The following is a 17,347-nucleotide window of genomic DNA, read 5'->3' on the forward strand; positions in this document are numbered from 1 at the left end:
TTTGACAAGGAAAACAAGGAAGTTTGTTTAATAAGTTCAAAAAGGAAAGATAAAAGCATCTCACTATTCAGCAATTTTATAAATAATAAGGATTTAACTAGCTGTTCCAAAACTTGATGTCACTGCTTAACTAAAAAAAGTGTACGCTTTTGTGTGTATGCTTTTATAAACACGTTCAAATAGTGACAGTTTGTAAACCAAACGAAATCAAGCAAACCAAAATCGGGAACTGAACAAACAATATGTCAGAAACTAGATTATGCATGGTTTTGGAAACCATATCATTGTCGTCAACCAGATCACTAAAAATAACTCACTTTGACAACTTCATGTCTTTTACCGAACTGGTTGAAAAATCCATACAGCTTATTTTAAAAGACTGTGTATTTAGATTTTATTATCTGTTTTAAAATTGTATGTTCTTTCTAAAAATAAAAAATACCTATGGCTTTTATTTAAAATGATGCGTTTAAACACGTGTAAAAAGTGACAGTTCATAAACAAAAAAACAAAACAAACAAACCTAAATGTGAGAAAAGGAAACTATTACAAAGACAATTTAAATGTCAGATACTTAGAAAGCAATATGGTTTAAGTAAATTACTAAAAGTTGAAGTACGCATTTCGCAATTTTATTTTAATATCATGACACTTTAACATTTTCCGATGAGAGAATAAAATCTTTCAAAACTTACATTAGTTAGACCTCATTCTAACTGAACAAAATTCGAATGTCTTGCATTAATCTTCATATTTTTGAAGCCATAAGATGTACAAGGCTCGGGAAACAATTGGTATACATGAAATAACCAACTTAACCTCTATTTTCCTTAAGCTTACAACGTAAAACTTTAGCTTAAGCTTAAAGTAAATGCTTTGAAAAAATAATTTAAAAATAAAGTGAATTCAATTACAATTTTCATGAATGCTTTCGAACATTGTTTAACAGAAAGTCATATAGTCCACATTCTACGTCGAAAACATAGCACACAAAGGTTGAAACTGACAGAACTAATTATTGAATAATAAAAGACAAATTAGTAAATCATAAACATTTCATTTAAGAGGTTCAATGGTAAAAAGGTAGACTGCATATAACACAGAAAATATCGAACGGAGAGTTGTCAAATATGACAGTAAATTGGTGGCTTGTTAACGGAAATATTACTCCCATTTTTAAGAGTATAAAACTTTGTTAAATTAATATGCAAATATCGAAAAAACATCGCAAAATTTAGATTGACCAATTATATTCACTAACTATTGACTAATTAACTGTAAATTACCAACGCTGATGCGCAAATCAGCATAAAAAACATAGAAAACATGTTAAAAAATTTAAGAGCTGTTAGTTTTCAAAAAAAAAAATGTAATCTCATATAATTTATATACTATAAGAATATTTTATGGCTTTGATTTAAGTGCTTCTTTAAGTCAATTTATAAACATCGAATTACTTAAGAAAGAAACATAGAACGGCAAATTTAATGCTTAAGTGACTAAGTTAACTATTAAATTGAATATGGTCACCATTTTTTTTAAGATTTAGATTTAGAATTGATTTTTGAATTTCAGCTCGTAGTCTGACCATCATAAATATTTCCCTGACACTAAGCTCATCACGAAAGTAGTTTAACTGCTGCAAATTGTCGTTCAGCTGGCAGTAGACCGTACGATGTAAGTATTTTGAAGCTTTATCCATGTACTTGGTTCTAGCTGCTTTGTCTACCTTGGAAATAATTTGGTACGTGTCCTTTTCTAATGTGGAAAGGTCCTCGACATTTCAAACCAAATTAATTCCACAATTTTCTGCCAATTCAAGCCATTCGCGATACCATTCTTGAATTGATAGCCTTGAGAGTTGATATTACGGGTAAACTATAGTCTGCCAAATTTAAGCTTATAATTATGTAGTCTACTTGCAGTTTTAATGTTTTCGCAAAAAGTGGAGAAATTCCCGTTTCTAGCATTATGACATAATTCGGTGTGTTGGGTAAGGTAACTCCTAGGTATTTAAACTCTTTAACTACTTTAGTCAATTCTCCATTGAATTTCCACTTTTCGTTTGCTCAATTTCTCCCTCCATGTTTTTTGAAGATCATCAATTTCGACTTCTATAAATTGACAATTAATCCTCAACGTTTGGAATATTCGCGTATCCGATTAATCATTAGTTGGAGTGGTCCTGGAGTATATGCGAGCAGTACAATGTCGTCTGCAAATAGCAGAGCTTTAATCAGCGTTCCCGCATAAACAATACCTCCGGGCAACCAGTCGATTAGATCCTCTATGAATATTGCAAATAAAAGCGGGCTTAGTGTGCAACCTTGCCTAACCCCTGATTCAAATTGGAACCAATCAGACTTTTCTTCACCATTCCACACAGCAGCTCGAGTGTCTTCATAAATGTTTTCAATTAGTCTGCCAAACTTGAGAGACATTCCTTTTTCGAACAGCTTATAGATTAGCGATTTACGATCCAGAGTATTGAACGCAGCTTAGAAGTCAATAAAGAACACGTAGAGTTGTTTGTCTTGGTCTAAGAATGAATCTGCAATACTCCTCAGCACAAATATATGATCAACCCTTGTCTGAAGACGGCTTGAAATTATTTTAATTGTTTATTTTCTTTTATCCATATGCTGACAGTCTTCGTTGCATTATTGCGGTAAATATTTTAAAGGATGCATTAAGAAACGAAATTCCCCGATAGTTTGCTGGATCCTATGCACATCCTTTCTTGTATATAGGAAAAATCAGTGCTTCCTTGAACTAAAGCGGTATCATGCCTGTTTCAAAAACATTAAACAAGAGAGCTAAATTTTCAAAAAGGCCGCTATTCGCATATTTATAGAATTTAACCGGTATTCTATCAGACCCTGTTGCTTTTTTATCTTTAAGACCCTCAGCTGCCAGTTTCAGCTCATCCGGAGTTATTCGTTGATCAAGGATTTGATTCTCGACTCCTGGAGCAGCATAATGAATGACAACCCGGTTCATAACTGGATTAAGAAGCATATTGAAGTGCAGCGATTGTACACCTTTAAGTTTTCATGATAATTGCCAAAACTCAGCCGAATTTCTGCAGCTCGCCAGTTTTTGGGCTTCCATTTCAAAATATTTTTTCTTTTTGTGTTTGCATAGCTCTTTAAACAACTTGTTTGCTTCCATGTATTGTTTTTTGTTGAAATTACTGCTGTTGGGCTGGAAAATTCGCAAAGACGAAAATGATTTCTGCCTTGTATTTAGGCATTCACTATCAAACCATGGTTCGACAAATAACTTAGTACCTTTTCTCTGCTGGTTCGAAATAGCATATGCTGTTTTAATCACATTTTCTAGTTGATCAAAGTTGGACATTTAATGATTTCTTAGCAAATTTTCTAAGTTCTCTCGATAATTGTTTCCTTTTGTTTTGACGCTAGTTTAGGAAGTAACGTCATGTTCCGTTCATCCTCGCTCATAAAACTATCAAGTTGACTGAAACAATTATTGGAAGGTGATCTGAATAGACTGAAATCTGTAACAGATGTTCCTTGCCGTAATGTCTTCATTTTCGTCCATATTACCCCGTGGGTTGCAAATTTTTTCTTAAGACTTTTTTGTAATTCCATAGTAAATTTAACAAAGAAAATTTAAATGTCAGACACTTAGACAGCATACATGGTTTGAGTAAATTACTAAAAGTTGAAGTACGCATTTCGCGATTTTATTTTTAAATCATGCTACAGTCCGGGCGGACCTGGGCGTCAACCAACATGCATCTCCAGCCAGATCGGTCCCTAGCTAGCTATCTCTAGTTTCGAACGCTAAGTTGGTTTAGGTCTTCACCCACCTGAGTCACGGTCTTCCTCTACTGCGCCCTCAATCGGGATTGGATTCGAAGACCTTCCGAGCTGGAGCGTTGATGTCCATTCGCTATACATGACCCAGCCATTTAAGCCGTTGGACTTTAATTCTGCTAACTAGGTCAGTGTCGCTGTACAGCCGCCGTACAGTTCGTCGTTATATCTTCTCCTCCATTCTCCATCTATGGGTACGGGACCGAAAATTACCCGAATAATTTTTCTTTCGAATCATTATAAGACGCTCTCATCAATCTTTGACTGGGTACAGGCCTCAGCGCCATAAATGAGAACCGGGATGATGAGTGTCTTACTGATGTTGATTTAAGATGCTCGAGAGAGGACATTTCCTCAATTGCCTTCTAAGTCCAAAGAAGCAGCGATTTGCAAGAGTGATTCTTCGTTTGATTTTAGCGCTGGTGTCGTTTTTCATTGTTCTTTTTTGATGACAGCATATACTTGGTCTTGCCCTCATTGACCACTAAATCCATCTTCTTAGCTTCCGTCGGAATGCTCAAAAACGCTCCAATGACATCATGCTTTGATCTTCCAATCATTTCAATATCATCTGCGTGTCCGAGTAGTTGGATGGGCCTTTGGAAGATTGTGCCTCTAGTGTTGACGGTTGAGTTTTGCACAATTCTTTCCAGAACGATATTGAAGAAGTCGCATGACAGTACATCGCCTTTTTGACATCAAATGCATCGGTAAGATCTTTTCCAACCTTGATAGAGCAGTGTGCGTTCTGCACAAACGGATAAGTTTGCAGGGATGCCAAAACTAGATATTGCTCGGTAGAGCTCTTCCCTATAGATGCTGTCATACGCGGCAGATATTTTGCAGATGAGTTGGTGCATGCTCCGTACCAAGTCATCGCCTGCTGCTTTGAATAGTTCAGCAGCAATGCCGTCAGCTCCAGCAGCTTTGTTTAGATATAGCTATCTTTACTTCGTCAAGGTCTGGTAGTCGGAATTGTTGATCTGCGTCGCCGAGCTTAAGTGGTTCTATCTCCTTTACAGCGGAATTCGGTTTGTCATCGCCGTTATACAATTTGGAAAATTGGTCTTTCCATATTCTCAGCATCGACTGCGGTTCTACTACGATGTTCCCCTGATCATCTTTACAGGCTTCGGTTCGTAGCTGGTACCCTTGGATGGTTTTTTTTACCTTTTGGTAAAATTTACGAACCTCATTCCTGTTGTGACATCCCTCTATCTCCTCGATCGCGCGCTTCTCATGCTCTCTTTTTTCCATCCAAGAAGCCGGTGTTCCTCTCTCCTCTTCTGCTCGTAGAGCTCTCGAACAGCTCTGGTCCTTTTGTGCAGCGCCGTTTTGTATGCCTCTTGTTTCGCTGCGTGAGCTTGCCGGCATTCATCGTCAAACCGTTGTTTCGATGTGGTGGCCGTGTGAAATCTAGCACTTCAGAGACGGCATCTCTGATGGCTGCAAGGCAATGTTGACACTGGTTTTCAATGCTTAATGCAGGCAGCATACTACACCTTAAGAGGTTATTAGAGACTCGATCGGAAAAGGACATGGCAGTCTCTTGCGATTGTAGTCGTCTAACGTCTAACGTCGAATCTTCTCATAGTACTTCCTTGTTTTGGCTTGGATCGGGGTATCCGTAGCCGTTGCTTGGCTACAACGAGGAAGTGGTCCGAGTCAATGTTGGCCTCTCGGAATGTTCGGATACCCTGTGTACTGGAGAAGTGCCGTGTATCGATCGCAATGTGGTCAATCTGGTTGACGATCGATTGATCGGGAGATTTCCATGTCCCCTTGTGGATATTGAGATGCGTGAACTGCGTACTAGCTACCAGAACGGCTCGCCCCGCAGCAAAATCGATCAGCCTGAATCCGTTGTCGGAGGTGGTATCGAGCAGACTGTAACTCCCGATTATGCCACCAAAGATATCTTCTCTTCCTAGCTTGGCATTAAAATCTCCTAAGACAATTTTAATGTCATAGCCAGGGCACTGCTCATATGTCTTGTCCAAGAGCTCGAAGAATATGTCTTTGGTGTCTTCATCTTTCTCCTCTGTTGAGGCATGAGCGCATATTAGGCTTATCTTGGCGAATTTAGCCTTGATGTGGATTGTCGTGATGCACTCGCTCACACTGTTGAAACTCAAGACTTTTTACCTGAATCTAGTTCCAACAACAAATCCACACCCACATAGACGCTGTCTCTGTTCTCGGTAGCAGTGGCCGTAGTAGATATCGCAGTCTTTTAGTTTGCGTTTGCCCGGTCCATTCCATCGCACTTCTTGGATGGCGGCAATATCTGCTTTGTAGCAGTTTAGAGCTTCCGCTAATTATTCGGCTTCCACGTGCATATACGAAGTTCGTTGTCCTATTTCGTTTGCGTGTTTTGTCAACAGTGAATCCGTCCGTATCCGAGGCTTGTTGGTGCTTAGCAACTAAAGGTATTTTTTACGTGGCCAGGAAGTCACCCTGACGCGACGGCACAACCTGGAGGGCTAGATCCTTAGTATAACTCCAAGGAAGGGGTTGGAACCCAATCTCCAGTTAAGGTACTAGGCACCCGATGTTCACCGCGGGGAGGTGAGAGTAGGAGTTCATAGACAGAGAAAAAACCTGTGGACGCTTGTGTCCTCTTGAATGCACATGTCTACCATTTGAACATCTAAAGTAATGGCCATAAAATGGAAAAGGAATGTCATGATGCATTTAATACAAGAATATTTCACCCGCTTTCATGTGGGCGATTCCGAAAGTCAGAATAAAAACATAGAATTGCTAAAGCTAAAAACATAGAACTACGAATTAGATGTCAAAAAGAATAACTATCGATTGATTAACGAAAAATGTCAGTCTTAAAACATTTCGACGGAAGCAGGTTACTTCCTTTGAATACTTGAGATACTAACTTCAGCAGATACGTCAAACATAATATTGTTGTAAAATTAACTATGTAATCATTCAGTTCTTCCTCAGCAATATTCTTCCTATACAATATTTTAAGTATCTATCTCTTCCCATTTATTTCGAAGAAGTGTAATGCGTTAAATTAAATTTGCATTTTAATTGCGCATTTAAAAGGTGTTTTTTTTTTTGGATCAACAGCTGTTAAATTACTACAAATAAAATCGACATCTGAACTATGTTGCATGCAATTTTCGGAGTTTACAAATAAAAAAGTAAGCTTAAATGTGACGATGGCAATTACGGTTCTCATCAACAAAATACCGCATTTAAATAAAATACCAAGTTCAGTGCGTAACTATACGAAAGATTCAAGAAATTAAAAAGCATTTGAGGAAGAAGACGAAGTCCTAAAAATTAACATTTTGTTGCAAGTTGTTTTCTTATCCTCAAGAAAATAAAATAATCGATTTTGACATTTCGCAAACTAACAGATATGAATGCATTGCAAACTTAACTGCCAAAGGAACACATGTCCTATGGCAAGCATATAAATATATTAAACAAGCGGCCAGGCCATATAATATGGGTGCTGGTTGCTCCTCCTGGATGGATATTATGGTAGCATCCATAGCCCTCAACACATTCATTCGGAGAATCAGCACTTGCATTTACAGCCTAATTAATGACAACACTCGATTCGTTTGACTTCTTGGAACGAAAGGCCATGCATTGGAGTTGCTTGAAGTATGTAGGTGCAAGCATACACAGGCGCATCATCAGATGGACCCTGATGGCTGGCCATCAGGATGTACAAATCGTTTTCCATGTTTTTATTTTGCCTGGGACACAATAAGCACCTGTGCATTGCGTCGTCGTCGTCGTCGTTCGTCCCAACGCTGATGCGACGAGCGACGTTGCGTTAGGTTATTTTGTGTGAGTTGTAACCTGAGCTGAGTTGAGATGCGGATTGGACTTCTTCCCGAGAGCCTTTGCAATGCAATGCACAGTTTGTGAGTAATCACCTTGGATCGATTGATTTATTGATTCATCAAAACTTGCGGTCGAGGAAGAAGAATCCACGTCTGACTCTAACAACTGATGAAATATCGTCTCCGCAGGTGGCTTCCGCATAAATCACCCCCAAAAGTGTTCGAGACCGAGAGAGGAAACGAGACGAGACAACTGACCATTCTCTACCGACGCTCGACACACGGACGAATAAAAGACAGCGATTAACCTTTCGCAGAAATCCAGAGACGAGAAGTCCTCCAAAACCACTACGTCCTTCATCGTCGTCGTCGTCATCGTCATGCATCGATTCCGAGGCAGCAGACTTCTCTCGTTGTGTCTAATCCAAAGGTTTCTTCTTCTAATGCTCGGTGCTGATTGAACGATTGCTGCCAATGAGCGCCAGTAGGGGCATCCATCATTTCCGAATGATGATTCCAATTCCAAATCGAATGTTCGAGCTTGTCCCGTTCTCAGGGTGAATTTCTATAAGTTTTTTTATTTTGTATCTACTGATGGCGATGTTGTTAATTTTTCTAAGACTAAGACATCAACGTTAGAGAAGCAATCATTAAAAATTATCGATCGATAGAGAAGTTCCATGATGTGCATGATTCGGTGGAACCTCTAGGTACCTTCTCTCCAGTTGCTGAATGTTGAAGCTGTAGCTGTTGCTAAGGCTGTGCTGCGAAGGAGATAGGAGAGGATGCGTTTGGATTGCAAGTTGCTGCAGTTGACACACTCCAACCGCGCTAAGAATAATGAGCTGGCGAAGAAGATTAATCGATTTGGTCATGAGTTGACTTGATGTTGGAACTGAGTTTTGAATATACAACTGGTCAAACGAGCGTATCAACCGCACCATACCACTAGTTTACCCAAACCCCAAGAGAGGAAGGAGAAACGGGAGGAGCACTGGGTCAGTCAGTCTTTCTAATAAATGATTTTTGAATTATCATTGTAGTTTTTTTGAAATTTGTTCCTTAGATATTTTCCATGGTGCAACGTTGATGTGGAAGCATAAATGGAATTTTCTAAGACATCGCAATTCGTTATGGTTGCATGATGCGCATTTGTAGGAATTTATTAAAACATTAAATTAACTGTTAATGATTATGTTTGGTTGAATTATATACGAGTTTTTCGATGGGATTTTGAATTATGTTTACTTATGGAATAATTGATATGGGAATTTTATATTAGTTGGCTATAAATGGGCTCGAGAAAAGGGCGTGAACTCGGAGGGATTTATATAATATTCAAATTAGATGCGGAAGACTTATTGGAATTTGATAAATTTATTACGGTGATTATAATGGGGGTTATAAATAAGGGGGTGTCACTTTTTTGAAGTCTCAAGAAACACTTAATCGATGTGTTTCCAGGAAGGCGGCTTTAGTTTAATTTTGGAGGAAACCCTTATATTAGAAACGTACAAACAACACTTCAAATAGACGATTTTCAGATCTATACAAATATTTTCAGACCTGTCAGTGGAAATAGATGTCAGTGAACTGACATTAACGAAATACCTTTCAATGAAAATGGCCTGTTTAGACAGTTGTCAGATTGTGTATCAATTTTACTGTCAGATGTTGCTTCGTTTTTGCGTCTACGCTGCAAATTGATAGTTGCGAAATTGTCAGCAATTCTTGGATGTCATAAACAACGTCATCTGAAAATTTCAAACTTGACGTTTCTGGCAATAGTGTGTCACAAAATTGTAAGTTCACACGATCATAATTGGCCCGTTTATATTTCTAAGATCTCTGAGATTTCCGTATTCTCAGAAATACAAACAAAAATTATCATACAAATGTTTCACTCTTGCTGTCAAAAGTCCAAGATCACAATTTTTATGATTCGATTTCTCATGGATTATGAGAATGCTCTGTCGATCCGTTTGTGAAAATTCTCAGAAATGTTAGAAAAACGCCATCAACAATAAATGTCACAAGACTCTAAGTTGTATATAAACAATTTTCCGTACAACCTGTCAAAATATTTCGCGTTAAGACTTTTGTTGTCTGTTTGGTAATATGAACTTTACAGTAAAATGTCATTATTTTTAATGTGAAAAAAAATATTTCACGGACATATACATAATAGGCTTGGCAATTGTTTGGTCTAAACTTTGTATTTTATACTCAGGCTGATTTTAAATAACTATTCCCCGGGAATTTGTTCCCCTTTTCGTACTCTCTTATTACAAACAAAAATCCCCGGGAATTTTGTTCCAAACAATCTTCGAAAAAGGGAAAAAATTGTGGCGGAAATAATAGCCATTCTAAAGTATATGGCACATGAGCTACGAACTGCGAACTGTGGATTTTCGCATTGACTTTTCTTAAACATGAGCTTTGTTTCTATTCGCAGACAGCGACGAACTGTCAATTTATAATTACCCTTTTCAACAAACAAAATAAGAGAGATATAATTATGAGGTTAAGTTGAGCGCGAACAATTTATTCGTTGCAGTTTGGATTGTATGTGGAACGCGAATAGAGTTTGACAGTTCGTAGCAACTACATTGCAATTCGTTGCTTACAAATTGTTTTTACAAAATTGTCTTGTTTTAGAGAACAAAACGCAAATTTTATTATCCTAAAATAAGTGTCAATTGGTTTCTTATAATTTAATTGTGTTTTTGTTTGAAATTGACTTTGAAATGTGTAAGATCACGTTTGTTCGTCCATCCGTTGTTCGCTTTCATGTGCAAGGCTCTTAAATGTCAAAAAGAGGGAAAGTTTTTACTCGTCTTCTGCCGAATTGTTCCCCAAAACTTTGTTGGAGAAATAGAAACAAAATATGTATGTTTTTGTTTATTCCATCGGAAATAATTTTAATAATTTTATAGGTTTAATGGAGGAATGTCGGGCTATCGCCTGTTGATTCTAGAGCATGCCAAAGGAAGAAGTGTTACAGTTTTGGGAGAAGACAGAGAGGGAATTAAATTCATGTGGGCCTCCGATAAAAACAATTCCAGAATGGACAAAAATAAGCATTAACAACAATTTTTGTACACTTATTTGTTAACTACCTTATTATCAAAGGTGTGGAGTGATCAAAAAAATATGTCCGAGCAAAGGCGGCGGAAAATTTAAAACCGAAAAATGCCTTACAAATAATATAAATTTTCCGATTTTGAACAGGCCATACATGATTTAGTTGGCATGAAAGAGTCTGTGGAAGGTTTCGCTGCAGCCACGTTTGGTTTGGGCGCCGTATATATAGGCCACCCGAAAAGTTTTAATTTCATCACTGCAGTTAAGTTTCTTGAAGGAGTGCTCACCGATACAGAAATACAAAATCTTTTTCAAGAAGCCTCGCCCTCCTAAAAGAATATTCTTCAAGAAAAAACCTTATTCTTGCCCGCAAGGAAGTTCTCACAAAATTTCTGCCTCCGAAGCTTCCCAAAGGAATCGGAACTTCAAAAAGATTTATGTCACACAATGAAGGATTTGGCTGAAGGAGTTAAAGAGAACTTTACAGTACAAAAGGAACTTTGTGAAGCTCTCAAAGCTGTATCAGAAGAAGCAAAAGAAATCCGTCGGCACACTTCGAAAATTTACAATGCACTTTTACTTCTTAACGTAAAAAAAGAAAAATTAAAAGGAACTAAACGACACAACTTGGTTTTGGAGGAGTTACGAAAGCGGGAGCTCGTTTTCGATATGTTTGATAGAAACGGTTTCATCATTGGTGAAATCTGATTTGAAGAAAATACATATATTCTGTAAAGCGCAGCACACATGGCCGCCTTCTTCGGACTGTAATGCAATTCACTTGCACCCAGAAGACGCCTCCATCTATTTTTAAGTACTCCATTTGTGCGTGTAACTCCGATGAGGGGTTAAAAGCCACGGTTCCAATGGATACCCGGCGTCTCCTATGAAATTTACAAATTAATTCAAAAGTGATGTGATGGTTTTAAGTTATCAATAAGTTACTAACCAAGAAGCCAAACATTTCTTTTGCAAATATTCCTGCTCGAAGTGCACTCTTAGTGCGCTTACATACATTCCAAATGAAGGAATCATGGCACGCTCCTGGATGGGAAGCATCTACGTATCGAATTCTTAATTCATTATCACAAAAAGCATTTCCATTTCTATTGTAAACAAATGTTTGTTTACAGACGGGGCAACAATCCTTACATGAGTTCCGTCAACACATCCAATAATGCCCGGAAAGTTGCGTTTTGTGTAAAACGCCAACGCAACTTTTCTTTTATCCGCGGTTGTTTGACATGTTTCTATCCATTGTGGACATAACTGCTCTTCTAGAACTTCCAGGACTTCTATAACCACTTTACTGAAGCAAGGCTGGGATTGACCAACATTAAAGTCTTTTATAACTCCCGTTTGGTATGATCCCTTAGCGAAGAAACGCAAGCAAGCTGTCAATTTTATAATTGGAGGAACTGAAAAACACTTTTTAAGTGGTTCACAGGATCTAATAAAGACATCAAACAAGTACTTGAAAGAAATTTTGTTGACTCTAAAATATTTTTGAAACCTAAAAACCAGAAGGTTTATAAACATGTCGTCCAAAAACAAAAAAAGAGCAAATGTACACATAGGCATTGTGGCAACTCCCTTAAAGATCTTCTGATAGCTCTTGGCTGTCGTTATCGGCTTTCTTCAACCTCCTCTTCATGTAAAATTCTGCGTGCAAAGCTGAAGATTTTTGTTGAGTTTTACTTTATTTGTTAACAAAATTATGTATAAAAGAACTTTAAAATTTGTTTCATATGTCAAATAATGCAAAAAAGCTGTTTCGAAAATTCATTATTCTCTTTCCCGCTTTCGACGGGAAAAATAATCTTCCGGGAAATTCAGAATAAGAGAATTTTGTTCCTGGAAGAACACATCTCCCGGGGAGAACTTTTCCCGGGGAATATTTAGAATTGGGCTGACTAATTCTTGAAAGTAAATACTCAAATATGTTCTTAAAAGACTTAAAGGCTCAATTTGGACAGCGAAATTGGTGATCTTAATTTTATAGATTACCTTAGGCTGCAGAAGTGAAAAACCCACAACAATTTGGATATGTGTGAATGCATGCTGCTTGTCAAATTACTCGTTACGGAACTAAAATAAAAACTGTAACAATAAGTTCAAAAAGTTGGTTTATTCTTAGCTGTCGCTGGTGTAGGGTGTATTTATAAACGTCAACCTAACTAAGAACTGCGTTATCTGCATTCATAGGCAGATTTTCGATCGAACTAACCTAGTCGAACTGCAGTACCTACCGTTCATAAACGTCAGACTGTCGTCAGCGTCGGGCAGATTGTGCAGTGGAATTTGTTTGGCACTGACTCGTAAAGAATGTAAGTAATGGCAAATATTTGGTTCATTTTTTGATGAACAGATGAAGTATTGTAGATACTGTGTGGACAACTAACCACATTAAACTTTTAATTACAAAGCGAATAAGTGTGAAAATGGAATTCAAGGCTGGAAAGAAGACAAAAATTACATTGTGAAAGACGCCATTTTGGCAGCCATTTTTCTCTGACGTTTATGAACTCTGTTTACTCACAAATCGGACTAAGTAATGGCTGAAACACAAACACGCTTCAGCTTCGGCTTCGTCTGACTTTTACGAGTTCAGCCATAGGAATTCAATGCATGCTATCACAATGGAGCTTCGACCTCACGTTTCGTTTGCCAATCGTAAGGAAAAGAACGTAATGTGACTCTAAACGGAAGCCCTAGTTCAATTATCTGAACATTTGTTTTATCTGACAGGTCATCAGTTGTAAAAAAATGTCAACAAACAAAATATTTGCTCTTTGGAGGGATGAAATAATAGAAATGTCATTCAAAGCAACCTCGAAGTAGGCCCACCGTAACGCAGACGAAGCCGAAGCTGAAGCGTGTTTGTGATTCAGCCATAAGCTCTTTTTGTTTACTGCAGACATTCTGCATTTTTGAGTGCATTCACAAATGCATCAGAAAATAAATGCGATTGTACTAGCGCAGATTTTCTGCGTTTATGAATACACCCGTAACCTCAGCTTTAGATCAACTATTTCTGACAGATTGGTGTCACATCTAAATGCTCAGTTCAGGTTGTTTCAATTTGAGTATTTTTGTTTAATAAGAAATAGAAATCATTCTTGTATTTTAATCAGTAAACCTTGTATATGGTGCTTTCTTAGGACCTTGAGAATTTTAAATAACAGTTTTTGTATTTTGTTTTTTAAAACGGTTTCCTGCACATGTCATTACTGTTTTCCAATATGTGGCTTCAATATTGGATATATTGATTCAATATCAGCTGGTTTGTCGGCATAAGCCCACGAACTGACTTTGCAAAAAAATTAGTGAGGAAACGGGCTGCATGTCTTGTTTGGAACCAAATCTAAGCCATGTTAAGCTGATTAAATTTTGGAAACAATAAATGAGTCATCATTTCTCGATAGGTCCATCTGCCATAACGAAAGAAATATGGATCAAAGATGTGACCATCGTGTAAAACCACCAAGCCGTCAATTTTAATAGACCTTTTAGTAATTCGTAAATGGCTTGAGTATTGTCTTCTCCCCAATACGAAAGTTTTGCTTATTGAAGAAGACATTTACTCTAACAAGCTTTATCACGAAGTGCTTAAAGAACTTGGAGTTAAACGAAAATAAATGTCATTACAGTTTGACATTTGTATCTGTCAAACCAAATCCGAGAACTATCAAAAAAACCACCTATACTGACCAAAAGCTGGTCCTAAAAATTGCAAATGTAAATGAAAGATTTACGTGCTCGACTCAACTTTACTAAAAGATTGACATTCAAAGGAAGCATTGAGAAGATTATTGTAGTTATTCTTCTATAAATTCTTAGGTAAATAAGTAAGTCTTCAATTCACTATCTATACACAATTATTGTTCCTTAAGTAAACAAGCCACTTAAAAGTATATCCATCCTCAATCATGAGTCCTTCTTCTATACTACTGATGTCTGATGTATAGTTACTCCTGTATATTTAAATAAAACATAAGAATTTCGTGTGTCAACCTACTTAATTTGAATTGAATTCTTTTCGTTTCAACTTGATTCACTGGACTGACATTTTATACCTATAAAATGTATGTACACTGTAACTAAACTACCTTACCTACTCGATAAAACAACTCACTGATTTAATTGAATTAAATTGGAATGCGGCGACGAGTTAAAGTTGATTGGGGACAAAGGAAAAATCACATTTGTCACGAATGCCATTGCTGTCCTCCTCCATGTATACAATGTACAGGTTCGAGGTATTCATTTCATGTCCAGCAAACGTCTATTCAAGTCCACGTCTATAGATTTTATACATGTACAGCAATGGAATGATCTTTTTTGGTGACAAATTGCACTTAATGACATCAAATTGAAATGAGTTAGCCTTAGCTTCATTTGATGAGGAATGGAAATTGGAAGTTGGGAGTTGAGTCAGTTTGGGAGGAATAAAGCAGACTACACTGCGATGTGCTTCGATTGTTTTGTGAATTTAGATTGATGAGTTGTATTTGGTTGACGTTCGTGTTTGTTTTCTGTCATTATCCTATACGGCTATAGTGCCTATAACCTACGCGCAATCAAGCGCTCTTCGGAAGGTGATCTTTTGAAGGTAGAGGAACGTACACATACGAGGAACTTAAATGCGTTCAATTTGTAGAAAATGATGCAACTAAACAAATAGCAATTTAAAGAACAAACAAATGTCACATTTCATATATGGAACCGAAGGTAAGTATACATTGAAAATAATTTAAAAAACAAAACCAAAATTGCATGAGAAGTTTTTATTCAATCAAGACTGAATTTTTCAATATAATTTCCGACATTACGATATAACTTTTTAACATGACATATTAAAATATTTATTAGAAAAAGTCTATGTTGATTTTAGTACCTACACTGAATACAATAATCATATTTAATTATTTTTGAGTGGACGCGGTTTTAAACTTTTCGATTTATATTTAAAAGACAAGAATAATTGAACAAAATAAGGATATAGAGATGTATTTCAGCTTTATTAGAAAATTTCGGTGGTTGTTGCTTACGGTTTTACAGTTGAGAATGTCAAACTGCGTTGACATTTCTATTCAGGAAGGTTTGACAGTTCCTCATGAATCATTTAACGCCACGCTTAAATGTTGTGGAAATTTACTCTTTTCACGAAGTTCATAGATCACCTCTTCCACTTTAAGGTGTTTAGTGTTAAAGGTAATTTCTGGTTAAGTGTTTCGTCAATATGCAACATTTCCGTACATCCATTAAAGAATTAACATTTCATCCATTTAAATTGACGATTTGTTGCGGTTTACACGCTAGTGGTTTCATTGGTCCTTATTACTTCAAAAATGAGGAAAGAGCTGCCTAAAAATTTGTTCTAAAAATGTATCGCCTAAATATCAACGATATTTGGTTAGAACAAGGACAAATTGTGATACAGCACCCTTTACCATCAATTTAGCAATAGCTGCAGTAGCTGTCAAAATTGATTTTTTTTTAACAGGAGAAAATCTTCAAAAGACACTTGTTAGTATTCTACACCAAGAAGTGTGGGACTCTTAACCACTAAAACCACCTCTTCATCAGGACCAATCTTGAAGGATCGACTTCCGATTATTCTTTCTTAATTTTGTACAATCACTTTGGGGGAGGTTTGAACTTTTAATACTTTCCCATGTTTTTTTTAGACCATAAGCTCATGAGGCTTGGTTCTTCTTAATCTCCTAATATAGTTTCTTATATTCAAGACGGACTCCATTTCATAATTAGTATGACTTTGCAGTCTCTGGTTGTGCGATACAGCATTTCTATTTGTATAAGTCATGATGTAGATCGGTATTTCTTATGTACCAAGGTGCATTAACTATTCCACGAAGGACTTTGTTTTGGAATTTTTGGATGATCTCGGTATTTGTTTGCTTTGTACAGCCCCATATGTTCAAATGGTAGACATGTGCATTAAGAGGACACAATCGTCCACAGGTTTTTTCCCAAAACCCACCTCTGTCTTTCAACTCTAACTCTCACCTCCCCGTGGTGAACATCGGGTGCCTAGTACCTCAACTGGAGATTGGGTTCCAACCCCAGTGGAAAGTTGTTGGGGCAGCAAACGAGAGTGGTGGGGAGAGGTGTTTCCACTAAGGCACCTCTCCTTATCCAGACGGCAGCGGAGGAATTCCCAAGATGGAATCAACGGTGGCGTCTACAGTTCCAGTAAGGTTGAACTTCTTAGTGAACACCTTATAGGGCTTCTTCGACTTATTCGGAGCCCAGGTCTATAAGGAGCGGTTTTATCCGGCTCCCCATCCTTGGAATTATACTTAGGATCTGGCCCTCCAATTTGGGGGTTGTGCCGTGCGTCGCTTGTGCCGTCGCTTCGGCTAATTAGGCTAATTTCGCCAACATAAGCCTAATATGCGAGCATGCCCCTAAGAGTTCGGTTGTGCTTCGAAAATAGATAATTCTGAGCAGAGGATGTTCAGAATACGTTCGATGTGCTCTAATTCCGTTTAAATCTCTTTTCTGAGCTAAGTTATGATTAATAAAAAATTTTACTCACTTCGGTGCATATATGAGTGCGATCATCATGTGGCAAGT

This window comes from Eupeodes corollae, chromosome 3, assembly GCF_945859685.1.
Source record: "Eupeodes corollae chromosome 3, idEupCoro1.1, whole genome shotgun sequence".
NCBI lineage: Eukaryota > Metazoa > Arthropoda > Insecta > Diptera > Syrphidae > Eupeodes > Eupeodes corollae.